This window comes from Acomys russatus, chromosome 3 (assembly GCF_903995435.1).
Source record: "Acomys russatus chromosome 3, mAcoRus1.1, whole genome shotgun sequence".
Taxonomy (NCBI): Eukaryota; Metazoa; Chordata; class Mammalia; order Rodentia; family Muridae; genus Acomys; species Acomys russatus.
The window spans coordinates 37,695,912-37,713,010 of NC_067139.1; positions in this window are offsets into that span (position 1 = coordinate 37,695,912).

The window sequence follows — 17,099 nt, forward strand, 5'->3', positions numbered from 1 at the left end:
CAGGACGAGGTGCGGTCCGCCCCGCTTCTGCCCCTCGCGGGTCCTCAGCTTCCACCGTTGAGTCGAATGGCAATCTCTCCTTGCCTCTCCCGTCATTTGCAGGGAGGCTAATGTCGTGAGAACGTCGGTAGGTAATAGCTTCCCAAGCCAGGGCATGAAGCACACCATCTGACCCTGGGTTCCAAAACGAGGGAATCGGGTTTCGCTAGGTATGCAACTCGGGGACCCTGAAACAGCGTTGTGGAGAGGTTAGAGCTAATTCCTATGTAGTGCCCAACAAGCAAGCAGGGGTCTCTTATTAGAGCCCTTGCAATCTGAGAGCCATCGAGATCAAGACTGCTAGCCTTGGGGAGAAGGCTCTGGTAGCAATGCCACCAGGGGTAGCCACACCTATGAATCAGGAAGGGTGGGGCATTCTGAGAGTCCGCTGGAACAGAAAATGTTCTTAAGAAAAGATGCCCTAGGTAAACACAGGCACGCGCCAATCGGGCCTCTTCCAAAAAGGCTCTGCCAGAGAAAACACCAACCGCTTAGCTAAGAATTGCTACTCTGTAACAGTTTGTAGACTGAAACAAGAAATATTGTGGCTATAGAGATAGACGCCGGAATGGCTGCCCAGACTCGGAACAGGTGCGTGGCCCTAAGGCTCCAATCAGCATCAGTAATCAACCTCACCGGGCTTGAGGATGAGTTCCCCTTGGAAGAGAGTGAGGAGGGCATTGACACCGGCTTTCATGGTCAACAGTCTAGCTTCAAACTTGCCATGTAACTCCTTCCCAAATGCTGGGGTTACAGGCCAGCATTATGCAGCCAGTGAGTTCCTAATCTTGTTTCTCTCAGACACATGTACACAGCAGGCACAAACCTGATCATAGATCTGGTATTAGGAGGGTGCCTTGGCCTCAGAGCAGGACAAAAGGTTCTCCAAGGCACGTTCCAGAAGAGGGAAGGCAGGGTAATGTAAATGAGGCAGGCACTGAAGAGGAACCGAGTGGCCACAACATTCTAGAAACGTCGTCCTAGGAGCTATGGGGAACGCCATGGCAGAAGGTTGGTAGAGGTCAGCCTGGCTTCAGGCATCCCATGAATATGGGTCCGGGCCACCAGCCAGAGCAGGCAAATAGAACACTTCCTAAGGAAAAGGCAAGTGTAGAGATGAGGCCGCTGTGAGAAAATGCTGCAGCAAGTCCTTTCCAGGCCCAACAGAAGGTTGGTCCAGTGCTGTGACTGACAGAGCCTCTGTCCCTAGGTCCTCTGGGTCCTGTGACATCTAGGGAATCCACAGTCCTGTCCACCACAGGAACTGGGGCAGGCCGCCTTAGCTTGTTGCAATTTGTCAGACACTTGTGTCCAAGATGGACATGTGCCTCAGATCACCAAGGAAGGCAGCCTTCCATCTCACCCTACAGACACTGTCCCTGCCCCAGAACCCTGCACTGTCCTCTCTGCAGGCATGGGGTCCTGGCTCAGACGATGCCCTACTAAAGTCTGTGGTGGATCCAACAACCCTCAGGTCCAAGCAGGAACTGTGCATGGCCCTCCTCTGCCTGATCAGGACACAGACCCTGCCTTTGCCCACTCCCTGACTCTACCAGCTGTGCTCAAATGCCACTTCCTCCAAGAAGTCTCCAGACCTCCATGCTTCCATGCACCCTCTAAAAATACCAATGGTCTTGTGTCTCTTGGGATCAGCTTTTCGACCAGACTGTGACCCCAGTAGCAGATAAAAACAGTACTGAGAAAAGCAAGCATCATGCTGGTGGGACAATGGCATCCTACTCAGAGGCCACCTGGGAACATCACCCCAGGCTGTCAGGGTGGCACAGCACAGTGACACCTTATATGGCTGCTTCTCCATCCCCACCCCCACCCCCACCCCCTGAGACAGAGTTTCTCTGTGCAATATCCCCAGCTGTCCTGGGGACTTACTTTGTGGACCAGGCTGGCCTCAAAGACACAGAGATCTGCCTACCTCTGCCTCCTGAGTGCTGGGATTAAAGGCGTGAGCCACCAATGTCTGGCCAAGGATTACAGTCTTTTTTTTTTTTTTTTTTTGGTTTTTCGAGACAGGGTTTCTCTGTGTAGCCTTGGCCATCCTGGACTCACTTTGTAGACCAGGCTGGCCTTGAACTCACAGCGATCCACCTGCCTCTGCCTCCCGAGTGCTGGGATTAAAGGCGTGCGCCACTACGCCCGGCGGATTACAGTCTTATATAACTTCTTTAAACTTTTTTTTTAAAAGATTTATTTATTTATTTATTATGTATACAATGCTCTGGCTGCATGAACACCTGTAGATCAGAAGAGGGCATCAGATCACATTATAGATGTTTGTAACATCATGTGGTTGCTGGGAATTGAACTTGGGACCTCTGGAGGAGCAGTCAAATCCCTTAACCTCTGAGCTATCTCTCCAGCCCTTTTTTTTTGGGGGGGGGGGTTTCAAGACAGAGTTTCACTGTGCAGCCTTGGCTGTCCTAGACTCCCTTTGTAGACCAGGCTGGCCTTGAACTCACAGCATTCTGCCTGCCTCTGCCTCCGGAGTGCCGAGATTAAAGACATGTGCTACCACACCTGGTTCTCCAGTCCTCTTACGTAGCTTCTTAGCTGTACCTCTTTCAAGTAGACTTTTTTTTTCTTTTTTCTTTTTTTGGAGACAGGGTTTCTCTGTGTAACAGCCCTGGCTGTCCCAGACTCGCTTTGTAGACCAGGCTGGCCTTGAACTCACATCGATCCGCCTGCCTCTGCCTCCCAAGTGCTGAGATTCAAGTAGGCTTTTTGTTGTTGTTGTTGTTTTGTTTTTGTGTTTTTGAGACAGTTTCTCTGTGTAGCCTTGGCTGTCCTGGACTCGCTTTGTAGACCACAGCAATCCACCTGCCCCTTCCTCTGGAGTGCTGGGATTAAAGGTGTGTGCACCACGCCCAGCACTCAAGTAGATATTATTATTATTGTTGTTGTTGTTGTTGTTGTTGTTATTATAATGCGTATGAGGGGTTTGCCTCCATGTGTGTCTGTTTGTTTTCCCATTGCTGTGATAAAACATTCTGACCAAAAGCAACTTGGGGAAGGTGAAAAGGGTTTACTTCACATTATAGGTCATATTCCATTATTAAGGGAAGATGAGCAGGGGGCATGGAGGAACCCTGCTCACTGGCTTGCTCAGACACTGGCTTTCTTACACAGACAGCCCAGACCCACCATACCCTCTGACAGAAATTTGCACTCAAGAAAGTGCCTCACAGCCATAGCTACAGACCAATCTGATGAACACACTAAATGCTAAGGAAAGTATCCCAGGCTGAGGGGCAGTGATGTCAGACAGGAAGGGATGAAGGTGCTGGAAACGCTAAGTGTGGGATGAAACAGGGAAGAGATATTGTTGGTTTTGTGGATGGGAACTTCCAATTCACACATGCTGGGCAAGCAAGTGCTCTACCACTAAGTTCCACCCCCTGCTGCAGGAAACATTATTCTTGATATGTAAAGCTCTTGTAAGAACATGTGCAGTTCCAGGTCCAAGCCCCAGCTCATGCATGTGTGCATGCGTGTGTGCATGTGCATACACACAAAGTCAAAGTGTAATAGTGTGACTTAGGAAGCATAACGTGTAGAAATGAAGTATGACACAGAAAGGCTGTTAGGGAGCAAATGGAAAGGTATTTTCTGTGTTATATACCAATCACATGCGCGCGCGTGCACACACACACACACACACACACACACACACACACACACACACACAGTGGCATATTAATTTAAGGAACACTGTGATAATCCAAAAGTATGTATTTCCTAAAGTAATAATTTAAAAGACCACTTGAGGGCTGGCAAGATGGCTCAGAGGTTAAGAGCACTATCTGCTCTTCCAAAGGTCCTGAGCTCAATTCCCAGCAACCACTTGGTGGCTCATAACCATCTATAATGAGATCTGGTGCCCTCTTCTGGCCTGAAGTCAGAATACTATATGAATAATAAATAAATCTTTTAAATCAATCAATAAATAAATAAAAATAAAAGCCCACTGGAGGGGGTCCAGGGGATGGAGCAGCAGTTAAGAGCTGAATGCTCGTCCAGAATCTAATCTAAGTCAGGGTCCCAGCACCCACATGGTGGCCTACAACCACCTGTATCTCTAGTTCCAGGGATTCTGACTTCCTCTTCTGGCTTCCAGGGCACCAGGCACACATGGGGGCAAAACCTCATACTCGAGAAATAATAATAATAATAAAAGTCTGCCTGGCGGAGGTGCAACTAAGCTTTGGCATCAGTTCTGTATGATTTAGGGGGAAATGGGAATGAAAGTCCATGTGTCCAGCTCAGCATGATTACCTAAAGGACCAGCCACAGTCTGCTGGATGCAGATGCAAATGCCAAAGAGAGGTGGAGGAGCAACTCTACGGAAATTTCCTGTTTCAAGCCAGAACAAACTAAAAAAATTGATTGGGTTGTCTTATTACTGTAGATTTTATTTATTTATTTATTTATTTATTTATTTTTTTATTGAGACAGGATCTCCTGTGTACCCCCAGCTGTCCTGGAACAGGCTGGCCTCAAACTCACATCGATCCACCTCCCTCTGCCTCCCGAGTGCTGGGATTAAAGGCGTGCGCCACCGTCTGGGTGCTGTAGTTTTTAGGCATATCTGCATTGTGTGTTTGAGTGTTTTGCCTGCATGTATGTATATGCACCACACCACTTGCGTGCCTGATGCCTGCACAGGTCAGGACAGGGGGTCGAATCTCCTGAATCTGGAGTTTCACATAGTTGTGAGCCACCATGTGGGTGCTGGGAGCTGAACCCAGGTTCTTTGCAAAAGCAGTTAAAAGCTCTTAAATGCTGAGCTGTCGCTGCAGCCCCAGACCCCCAGCCCCTGACCCCCAGCCCCTGACCCCCCAGCCCCTGACCCCCCAGCCCCTGACCCCCAGCCCCTGACCCCCAGCCCCTGACCCCCCAGCCCCTGACCCCCAACCCCTGACCCCCAGCCCCTGACCCCCCCAGCCCTTGACTCCCAGCCCCTGACCCCCAACCCCTGACCCCCCAGCCCCTGACCCCAGCCCCTGACCCCCCAGCCCCTGACCCCCAGCCCCTGACCCCCAGCCCCTGACCCCCCAGCCCCTGACCCCCAACCCCTGACCCCCAGCCCCTGACCCCCCAGCCCTGACTCCCAGCCCCTGACCCCCAACCCCTGACCCCCCAGCCCCTGACCCCCAGCCCCTGACCCCCAGCCCTGACCCCCAGCCCCTGACCCCCCAGCCCCTGACCCCCAACCCCTGACCCCCAGCCCCTGACCCCCCAGCCCTTGACTCCCAGCCCCTGACCCCCAACCCTGACCCCCCAGCCCCTGAACCCCCAGCCCCTGACCCCCAGCCCCTGACCCCCCCAGCCCCTGACCCCCAGCCCCTGACCCCCAGCCCCTGACCCCCAACCCCTGACCCCCAACCCCTGTCCCCCAGCCCTTGACCCTCAGCCCCTGACCCCCAGCCCCTGACCCCCAGCCCCTGACCCCCAGCCCCTGACTCCCAGCCCCTGATTACTGATGAAGTTCAAGTGTTCCCAAAAACACATGCTCAGGGCCCACCTCCTAGTGACAGATGCTGCTGTCTTTGGAAATGGGGCCTGTGCAGAATTAAAGTAAGATCATGGTAGCATGGTTGAATATGATTGGTGCCTTCATCAAAACAGGAACTCTGCAGACAGACACTTCAGCAGGAAGGTGGCCACGTGACCGTGGAACCAGAGTCTGCAGCAGTGTGTGTGCAAGCCAAGGAACTGCAAAGACTGCCAAGAATCAGCAGCCAAGAAAGGAAAGTTATTCTCCAGATAAAGAGGGGTGTGGGCCTGCCTCCCAGCCTCCAGGGTGGGGGTGGGGTTCCGTTGTGTGGGCCAAGCCTGGGGAGTTTTGTTACTGCAATCCTGAGCGAATACAAGCAATGACTTTCTTTTTTCTTTTCTTTTTTTGTTTTGTTTTTGTTTTTTTTTTTGTATGTGTGTGGGTTTTGTTGTTGTTGTTGTTTGGTTTGTTTTGCTTTTTGTTTGTTGAGACAGGGTTCCTCTGTGTAGCCTTGGCTGTCATGGACTCACTTTGTAGATCAGGCTGTCCTCAAACTCACAGTGAACTGCCTTGCCTCTGCCTCCCAAGTGCTGGGAGTAAAGGTGTGCTCCACCACGCCCGGCTTGCAAGCAATTTCTAACACATTTATTTCATTTGATCTTTCCATTAGCCCATGAGCTCCATAGTGAAAACCATTTTTGCCCTTGTTTTAAAAAGTGTGTGTGAGCCAGGTGGCATATGCCTTTAATCGCACCACTCGAGAGGCAATGGCAGGTGGATCTCTGTGAGTTCAAGGCCAGCCTGCTCTACAGGGTGAGTTCCAGGACAACCAAGGATACACAGAGAAACCCTATCTCAAAACCCCCCACAAAAAGGTAGGTGCATGCGTGCGTGAGTGTGTGCGCGTGCATGCGTGTGTGTGTGTGTGTGTGTGTGTGTGTGTGTGTGTGTGTGTGTACACACAGACATGTGGGTGCACTGCCACTTATGGAGGCCAAAAGACAACTTTTGGGGTGACTCCCCTCCTCCCACATGTGTGAAAGGGACACAGCAGAAAAGGAAAATGAAAATGGGTTTCCTGTTGTTCCGGGGAGACATTTCAAGGGCCTAGGGGTGGCTATGTAACAAGGCGAACATCTGGAAGGGGAGAACACAGGAGCCCCATCAAACACACGCCCTTCGTTTAGTGGACTCCTGGCCCTAGGTTCTTTCCATTCCAAAGGGCTGAAGTTGCTTTCATGGCTCAGTCTTCAGGTGTTAGTGTGCCAGGTAAGGAGCTCGGTGACCCCTAGATGACCAGCAGCACACAGGTACAGTTCTCTGCGCCTCTCATCTGGAACTTGACTCAAGGTCAGATCTCTGGCTAAGAAACGATACAATAGGAGTCGAAAGTGGCCATGGCTCACCCAACACACTGAAGGCCCCTTCTGAGCAAGGGGACCCTCCCAGCTTCCACTATGGAAACCCTCTGTCTCCGCTGGGCGTGAGAAGGGAAGGGATCAGGCCCTGGCAGACCTGGGATGTCTTAAGGCTGGACAGCAGTCTCCAGAACCAGGACAGGCTGAGGCTACCAGTCAGTGCCAAGCGAGAAAGGAGCAAACCGGACCCTCCCTCCTCCCCCTACGACTGACCAATCCTCTTCCTGGGGAGGAAGAGTGGCAGAGGGTCTGTGAGGAAGGTCATTCTGCTCAATAACTTTCTCACCCTGCAGCCAGCGCTTGGGCCCTCAACCTGTGTACAGCGGAGCGTGGGCACCTGGGAGCACGCGGTGTGAGAAGAGGAAGCTTGCTGCTTAGCTCTCTTTTTCTTGAGCTGTTCTAGAATGCACAGAAAGCCTAAAGTAGTCTGGGAATTTTCTGGTGTAGAGAGGGGAAAATGACTCCTAACTTTGAGTTTGAGGCGGGGTTTGGCCAAAATTCAAGTGGAGCCGTGGAAGATCTGCACGAGAGTGGTGCCCACAGGTTCATCTGTTTGAATGCCTGTTTCTCAGCTGGCAACTGTTTAGGAAAGATTAGGAGGTGTGGCCTTGGAGGAGGTTTGCCTTTGGGGGCAAGCTTTGAGGTTTCAGACGCTCAGCCCTCCTCATCTTACTCTGCCTCCTGCTTGTGGATCAAGATGGGAGCTCTGAGTGGCTGCTCCAGCGCCCTGCCCGCTCACCGCCATGCTCCCTGCCATCATGGTCCTGGACTCTGGCCCTCTAAACTGTAAGCCCCAGATAAATGCTCTTTTTCTTTTCTTTGTGAGACAGGGTCTCACCATAGCACTTGGCTGGCCTGAAATTCACTATGTAGTCTAGGTTAGCTTTGAGCCTACAGAGATCCTCCTGCCTCTGCCTCCCGAGTGCTGATTAAAGGTATGCACTACCATGCCCAGCAGTACATTTTCTACTAGAAGTTGCCTTGGCCATAATGTCTTATCACAGTAGGAAGGTAACCAAGATGGGCAGTTCCAGTGAGCTTAGGGGGGAGGGTCTGACTCTGTAGGAAGGCTTCCTTGTGTGTGGCACCCTGACAGGCTTTGCGGGCTGGTCTGGAACCCACTTGGCTGCTGGAGGTTTGTTCCTGCTCTTCCTTGTCACTCTCAGGAACATCTGTGGATGTTCTGCCTCAAGGCATTGTCACTGTACGTGCTCCTGGGGCAGACAGGGTTTCCCTTGGGTGGCTTGCCTGGAGAACGCACACAGACAGATGCCTTTTCCAACATAGGCTTCCGCCACATTTGTGGTGTATGTGCAAATGTCTCTGCTGGCCCTGCAAACACACTGGGCTCTGATGAGGGAGAGGAAAGAAGACACCAAGGGTGTTTACTGTGGACTCAGGATGGAGGTTTTGCTTAGTCTTGGGGTGCTGCAACAGTTAGTCCCTAAGAAAGTAGGGACCCTCTGGTTCTGTCAGTTTCCTATATTTACGGGGTAGTTTTGTTTATAAGGCAGAATCACACTATGTAACTGTGGCTGGCCCGGAACGTAAAGAAACCTGCCTGCCTCTGCCCGAACTACCACACCTGGTCTACTTACTAGTTTCTATAGGAAACTTCTGCTTTCCCAGCCCTGTGCCTCTAACACAGCGGTTCTCAGCCTTCCTAAGGCTGCGGCCCTTTAATACAGCTCCTTGTGTTGTGGTGACCCCAGCCATAGTTATTTTCACTGCTACTTCACAACTGTCTCTTGCTACTGTTATGACTCATAATGTAAATATCTGTGTTTTCAGATGGTCTTAGGTGACCCTATGGGGGGGGGGGTCATTTAGCCTCCCTGCCAAAGGAGTCACCAGCCACAGACTGAGGACTGCTGTCCTCGCATGAAGCTGCCTATGGCTAGGAAACGCATGTCAGTTGCGGTATCCCCGGGCCAGGTGTAGAAGGTTTCAGCCAGTAAGAGCTACAGGCAAAAGAGGAGCAGCCTGTTTGGGTGGGAGGCCAGAGTTAGGGGCTCCCTTGGGTAGGAGGCTGGAATTGGGGGCTCCTTTCGGTGGGAAGCTGGAACCGGGGAGCTGCATGTTCTTGCCACCTTTTTCTCTTCCTCGCTCCTTGCCAGCTTTGTTTGCTTCTGCCCCGCCCTGCCCTGGGCCACCCTAGTTTTGCTTCTCCCTCTAGTTTCTGTGACACGTGAACTCTGTGGATTATGGGCACATGTGGCAAATTACCCCCCTGCGCACCTAACGCCCTGGCTTACCGACATTGGAGTTGAGGGGGGAAGGGTCAGAGGGGAGGACACTTACAGTTTACTCCAAAGTGGGGTTTTGCTTTGTTTTTGTTTTTGTTTTTGAATGTTGGATCCTGGAAGGTAAGGAATTCAACTTAGGCCACAGAGTGTTAAAGAACCACATGGGGTAAATATCCCACACAGGCTCGCCCCCCCCCTTCACGGTCACTGCAGAGGAAGTAGAGTACAGGTGCCTATGCGCGTGTTGGTTAAAAAGAAGCTGGAAGATGTCCAGTATGCCTTTTTAAAAGTCTTATTATAAGCTGGGCGTGGTGGTGCACGCCTTTAATCCCAGCACTCGGGAGGCAGAGGCAGGTGGATTGCTGTGAGTTCGAGGGCCAGCCTGGTCTACAAAGTGAGTCCAGGACAGCCAAGGCTACACAGAGAAACCCTGTCTCGAAAAACCTAAAAAAAATAAATAAATAAGCCGGGCGTGGTGGCGCATGCCTTTAATCCCAGCACTCGGGAGGCAGAGGCAGGCGGATCGCTGTGAGTTCGAGGCCAGCCTGGTCTACAAAGTGAGTCCAGGATGGCCAAGGCTACACAGAGAAACCCTGCCTTGAAAAACCAAAAAAAAAAAAAAAAAAACCTAAAAAAAAAAAAATTATGTGTATGGTGTTTTGCCTACATGCATGCCCATGTACCATGTGCATACCTGGTGCTCAAGGAGGCCACAGAGGGTGTTGAGTCCCCTGGAACTGGAGTTACAGGTGTTGTGAGTTACCATGTGGGTGCTGGCCCAGCTCTCCAGCCCTGGCCCTGTATGTCTTCTTTTGTGTGACACTGGGGTAGTCGTCAGCACAGGCTCCCCTAGTCTGTGCTTAAACACTGAGACCTTTTGGGTCATTTTCTGCACATGGACCCAGCCTAAATATAAACCAGAGACCACCAACACCATCACCAACAAAGTGGCCTTTAGCGAGAAACATCAGACTGTGCAGCTTCTTAATGAGTAACAGACAGGGCCGAGCAGCTCCACGCGTGAGCCGGTCCTCCTGTAGGGAAGGATTTCCTGCTGCGTGGAGCTCCATCGGCTGCTACAGACTCCTGTGTTTCTTAAGCACTTCACGGTTTCTGCCAAGTGTTGTCACTGAGGAGGCACTTTCAGAGCAGCTCCGAGAAGCAAGGGAGGGACCAGCTGGATGTGGGAGAAGCCACCCACGATTCTAAAGGTAGGAGGGCAAGAAAGGGTTAAGTGCTGGGGTCTAGACATTAGAAGTTCTGAGTAGCTGGGGTATTCACCTAGGTTCTCACCCTCCATGGGGGTGGGGGTGGGGGTGGCATCTGCCTATACTGTCCCCAGTGCTAGTGACCAGCTCAAGACAATACCCTGTGACATGCCCTGGCGTGGTCGCTATGGCTTTTCCAGAAGTCAGAGAATATTGGTATCCTAGTGACAGAACAGCCTGTGGTTACAGATGGGACAAACTGGTTCCAAGATTACTCCTCCAGTTATCACTCAGCTGCCGTCTCAAACACAGCAAATCAGGCCCTTGGAGTCTTTTTTTTTTTTTTTTTTTTTGTCTTTGGTTTTTCTGTTTTTGAAGACAGGGTTTCTCTGTGTAGCCTTGGCTGTCCTAGACTTGCTTTGTAGACCAGACTGGCCTTGAACTCACAGCGATCCACCTACCTCTGCCTCCCAAGTGTTGGGATTAAAGGCGTGCACCACCACACCCAGCTGCCCCTGGTGTCCCCCAAAAATTGCTTGAACCAGTATCCCCTGGGATGTTTCCCTTGAAGACGATGATGGGGAGAATTCAGACCCACCTGTGTTCACAGCCATCTCATTAAAGGAGCCTAAAGAAAAACAGGGTGTTGGGTTTTTCAAATTGTCTGCTTCCATTTGCAGGCACACACAAACTTGATTGTGGGTACAGGCTTTCAAGTAGTCAGTCACCCCAAGTCTAGGCAGGGAAGGTCTCTAGGGAGACACACTAAAGCCAGATACTTCAAGCATCGACTTGGTCCCCCTTGATTATGGGTGCTTGCTGCCAGGCACTTCTGACACGAAATTTAAAGACTCAAAGGGTAGCTGGTCAGTCCCTATTCTCACTCATGAAGTGACTCATCTGTGCAACTCTATGCTGGTTGGTATAAGGCAGACAGGAGCTTTGGGTCCAGCCAACTGTCAGAGAGGAGTGAGTCTCCCGTGCAGTGTAAACCATTGCCTTCCGTTTTGCTGAGGAACAGCCACTTGTGTGAGCATGAGTTGTCCTGTCTTGTCAGTCACTGAGAAGCTGGCTATGAAGATAGGGTTTGGCTCTCCCACTTCAAATCCAAGCATCTTTGTCTCAAAATGTCCTCCAAAGCCCTTACCTGGGCCAGGCTGGCCCCTGACTCTGTGACAGGGAGGACAGAAAACAAAACAGCCAAGGAGTAAAGGAAACTATGCCGCAGTACAAAGCTCCATTGTGGCGGCTCTCTCTGTGTGCTGCATGAACAGTGTTGTGTATTTTCTATAAGGTGTTTACCTGGGAACTTGCCAAGCCCCTAGATTAAGTATGTGCATGTGCAGTATTTATTATGTATGCAGTTTGGGTTCAATTTTGCTTTATTAAGGGTTTGTTACACTGCACTTCTGAGACAAAAATCTCATAACAATGGCTGTGACAGACAGCCTGCAAAGACCATGACAACTAGGTTTGTTTTGTTTGTTTTGAGACAGAGTTTCTCTGTGTCGCCCTGGCGGGCCTGGAACTCAGAGAGATCTGCCTGCCTCTGCCTCCTGGGATTAAAGGCGTGTGCCACCACCTCCTCCTGGCACAGTTCAGCTTGCTGATGGTTGATTTGTTGATGTTATTTTGTCTCATAATATGGTTGGATGTCTTTCCAGAATAGAAACAAAAGCTGAAAAGCTTGAGAAAGTTTTATAAGGTCTGTAAAATGTCCAAGTTTGATATAGTGATCTCAAAATTCTGCTTAAGTCAGTGGAGTTTCTGGTCGACTCTAACTACAAAGACCGACTTAAAGAACAAGTGTCTGTCTAATCAAAGTTGAAGTGTTTGCTTCTCACCCAAGCTTTAGCTAAATATCACAAGGTAGTTCAGAGAACAGGCTGGGATAACTCCCCTTCTGGACCTTGAATAACCATTTTTTTTTTTTTTTTCGAGACAGGGTTTCTCCTGTGTAGCCTTGACTGTCTTGGACTCGCTTTGTAGACCAGGCCGGCCTTGAACTCACAGCAATCTGCCTGCCTCTGCCACTACCACCTAGTGAGTAACCATTTTTGCAGGCTGTACTGATGGGCTCAGAGAGACCAAAAGACAGGATAATTTCCTCCTTGCTTGCTAAGGTCAACTAGATCCCAGAGTACTGTGAGACATCTCTCAGTGTTTTTAAGTGTGGAAAGTCACCCGTCCTCTTGTTCTGGGAGGTCATGGAGACCCCACATAGTAAGAACTCTAACCAACGTCCAATCTACAAAGAGGAGGGTCAAACTTCCAACCCGAGCCATGTTCAAGAAGGCCTTTGGCAACCAGGCGGTGATGGCACACACCTTTAACCCCAGCACTTGGGAGGCCGAGGCAGGCAGGTCTCTGTGAATTTGAAGCCAGCCTGCTCTACAGAGCAAGTTCTGGGACAATTATGGCTATGCAGAGCAACCGTGTCTCAAAAAACAAAATGAAGAAGGCCATTGGCTCATCTTCACCCAGATGACTTGTTAAAAGGAAGGGATCAGAGGTTTTTCTCAAGCCCAAGTGACTTCTAAGGACAAGATCCTCAATGGCCTGGACAGTTTTAAGTGGTGATTTTGGCCACTTACATCATCTTAAACACCCAGCACTCAAGACAGAAAGGATTGGTTGTTGTCTACAGGATCACACTCCTGGACATTTAACCTAAATCCAGGAGATACTGTTTGTTCAACTGCTTCTGACTAAATTGGTAAGAGTGTAGGAGCTGGGCGTGGTGGTGCTCAGCTTTAATCCCAGCACTCCGGAGGCAGAGGCAAGCGGATCACTGTGAGTTCGAGGCCAGCCTGGTCTATAGAGTCCAGGACAGTCAGAGCTGTTACACAGAGAAATCCTGTCTTGAAAAACAAAAAAGAAAAATGTAGGACCTTGTGAGCTTTCCTCAGTTCAACACTACAGTGCCAGCCTACCAGCCTACAGCCAAAAATGGCAGGCTCACTTTGACTGTGGTTAACTTTCCTTCTCTCTTCTAAGGACGCCATCTTGTAGGGTCTTCACACTGATGCCAGCCATTCCAGCAGTCTATCAGTGCCTGAAAGCACATCCTGGATTCATCACTAGAAATCAGTGTTGGAGGCCAAAATTGCCTTTCTCAGGAGACTGAAAGAAGGCATCCAACTGGTAAGGCTAGACAAATCATGATTGGACTCGGTCCAGGACCTTGTGGAAGGTCTTTTTTGTTTTTTGTTTTTTTCGAGACAGGGTTCTCTGTGTAGCCTTGGCTGTCTTGGGACTCACTTTATAGACCAGACTGGCATTGAACTCAGCAATCTGCCTGCCTCTGCCTCCCAAGTGCTGGGATTAAAGGTGTGTGCCACCACACCCAGCTGGAAGGAGGTCTCTTGATGAAAGGCCCAACTATGACCATCTCTGACACATTCGGTGATGATACTGAAGGGAGAAAGGTACAAGCTGAGCTCTGAGGGAGTCTCAGGCTTCTTCCAAAGACAGCCATTTCAGCCCTGTATGAGCAGCATCCCTTAGTGTCCTTAGTGTCCGCTTACTGGAGTTTGTTCTGTGATTGCTGTGTTTGGAATGTTTCTGAGAGTGGTCACTGTGCTGGACTACTGCTGCAGTGGCCTTTCGCATTTTCCTCTCCACCCGCCAGCCCCTCCACTCCCACAGATATATACTGCCTGTCACATTGTACCCCAGGCCTGTGAACCAGCCTGAGAATGCTAAGTCAAAAGCATCCCCTCTCTTGGACTGACACCACTAGACTCCACCCCTGCTAGCAGGAAGTAGCTAGAGTGGTCATTACCAAGAGAGACAGGCCCACTTTTATTATACAGTTAAATTTATTTTCTCCCTCTCTAGCTGTCCAGCGAAGACCTCACAGGACACTTGTGATGTGGCTTCTTATTCTTGGAAGACATTGTGAGGAGAAATAGCCAAGGAGATGCTGGGATAGGCACCTAAACTGGACAATGGGGTCTGGGGAGGACCCAGGAGCCCCATGAAATACCAAAGCCAGAGTCACCCATCCTAAAGGGGTAACGCTGTTTGTGCCTTCCCACTTTCTCTGACGCCTGGTCTTCAGTCTCCCCTGGATATTCAGATTCACGTGTGCTGAGTGAGGCTCTGCATCTCTCTCTCTCTGTCTCTCTCTCTGTCTCTCTCTCTCACACACACACACACACACACACACACACACACACGGATTCAACTTGGGTCAGGAGGTTTGCCTAAGAAGTGCCTTTAGCTGAGCTAAAGTGAGACCAGGTGAGACCAGGGTGGGCAGGGGACAGAGGCTGGGCTGTTTTCTTTTCTTTTTTTCTTTTTTTGAGACAGGGTTTCTCTGTGTAGCCTTGGCTGTCCTGGACTCACTTTGTAGACCAGGCTGGCCTCGAACTCACAGCGACCACCTGCCTCTGCCTCCCACGTGCTGGGATTAAAGGCGTGCGCCACCACAGCCCGGCTGCTGGGCTATTTTCAGCTTAAGTAACAGAACACACAACTCACACTGGTTTGAACAAATAGGGATTTATTTTTTTCACACGCACCCCCCACCCCCGCCAGCTGTTGACAGTCTAAGGCTCGGGCCAGCTTCAGGCCTGACCTTGAGGCCCCCTGGCTACCATGTGTGCGCTCACTCTAGCCCTCAGTCACACTCAGGGGCCTACCACATTCCAGACAGGAAGATGAGAGGCCCCTCCACAGCTGCCATCTCCCAGCTCACCTGAGCCACGGGTGTCACATGACCTCCCTTGCTGGAAGGAAGCTGGGAAGAGAAGCATCCAGCCAAGGAGACAGTATCAAGAGTGGGTGTCTGGGAACCAGCCGTGGGTGCTGGAGGATGAGTCAGGAAAGCTCTGCCACAACTGGGTGGAGACAGCAGGGATGACGTTAGCCCTGCGCAAGTTCCACTTCAAGAAAGTGCAAACATTTAAAGGTAAGAAAAGTTAAAAAGCCTTTAGGAAAATCATCTTTGGAAAAGATTAATAAATGCCACTTAAATGTAGACTGCACATCTAGTGACGTCACTAGCACACCAGGAAGCCTAGTGTGTGGGAAGGAACCTCTGCAAAGCATGTAACCAGAAGACTAAAAATCAGAATTTCTTAACATCAAATCAGCAAAAGGGGCCAACACTGAAGCATCGGAGGATGACACTATCAGTAAGTGGGGACCCTCAGCCTGACGCAGAGGACCACACAGCCAAGCCGAACTGACGCCAGGTGCTGAGGAGTGGGTGGGAGGAAAAAACACACTCTTTGTCAGAAAGCAACATGGCCCTGGCTAGCAAAACTGAAAATGTATAAGAGCTACAGGCTCACACCTCTCTCACAATGCTCCATATCACAGTTCAAGAACATTTGAAGCAGCCCCATGATGTCTAAGCAACACCAAAAGTCTCCTCATCGTCTTGGGTAGGGTACTGAAGTGCAGCCACAGCCGCCAGCATGCAACCAGCATCCTGGGTTACACTGCATCCCGAGGAACATTAGCAGGGCTGGATTTCAAGAGCTGAGGAAAAAACACCCAAATACTACGTAAGAGCTTTTAAAAACATAAACTTTCAAATACAACACAATTTAAAGAAAAATTTAACACCAGTCATCTTGCAGGCAGTGGACAGTGGAGCCCACATGTGTTGGCAGGCTTGTCTTTCCACACTGCACAGCAGATACAAGGGATTACATTTATGCTTAAATGTCATATGAAGTAACTCAGCTTTTAGGACATATGCCAAACTAATTGTGGAAACATATTCCTGTGTGAAAATACAGACAGCTCTGGGTATGAACTTAGAAACAGCTTTTCACAAGTACAGCGAGGCTATGCAGTGCCGCATGGAGAGTCCACCCGGAAGGTAACAGACCTGCAAGAGCACTTTAAATGCTGGCACCCAAGTCTGGGACCCATCACAGACCCCTGCCCTGTCCTACACAAGACTTACTAGGCCAGATGTGGGGAAAGCAGGGTTTTTTTGTCTTTCTTTTTCCAGAGCTGAGGACCAAACCCAGGACCTTGCGCTTGCTAGGCAAGCACTCTACCACTGAGCTAAATCCCCCAACCCTTTGTTTTTTTTTTTTAAATGTGTGTGTGGAAACCAGAGGACAGCTTTGAGTGTGATCTTCAGGAAGGCCATGTGCCTCTTTTGGCATAGGGCCCCCTTTGGCACGGAAGTCACCAACTGGACCAGTAAGCCCGAGGCCATCAGCCTCCAATGCTGTGATGTACCATGTGCCATCCCACCCAGCAATTTTCTACACTGTTGGTGATCAGACTCAAGCTTGCAAAGCAAGAGTTTTATTGACTTAGTCATCTCCCAACTATGCAGCAGATGTTGTCAAGGTAAGCTTTTTTTCTTTTTTGGTTTTCAGAGACAGGGTTTCTCTGTGTAGCCCTGGCTATCCTGGACTTGCTTTGTAGACTAGGCTGGCCTCAAACTCAGAGATCCACCTACCTCTGCCTCCCCAGTGCTGAGATTACAGGCGTGTAGCACTGGGCCCGGCCAGGGCTTCAGGGAATGCCAAGTTAGAATCAAGAACTAAAGATCAATACAGAAAGTGGGATGCTGCCTGACAGACCAGGCTCCAGGCGCACACCACTGCTTGGACACCCCCCTGGCGCCCAGGTCAAACCTACTGTTCCTCCAATCCCCACATGGTAGGTGTCACAGAGTAAACAAGCTCCAACAAACCTAAGC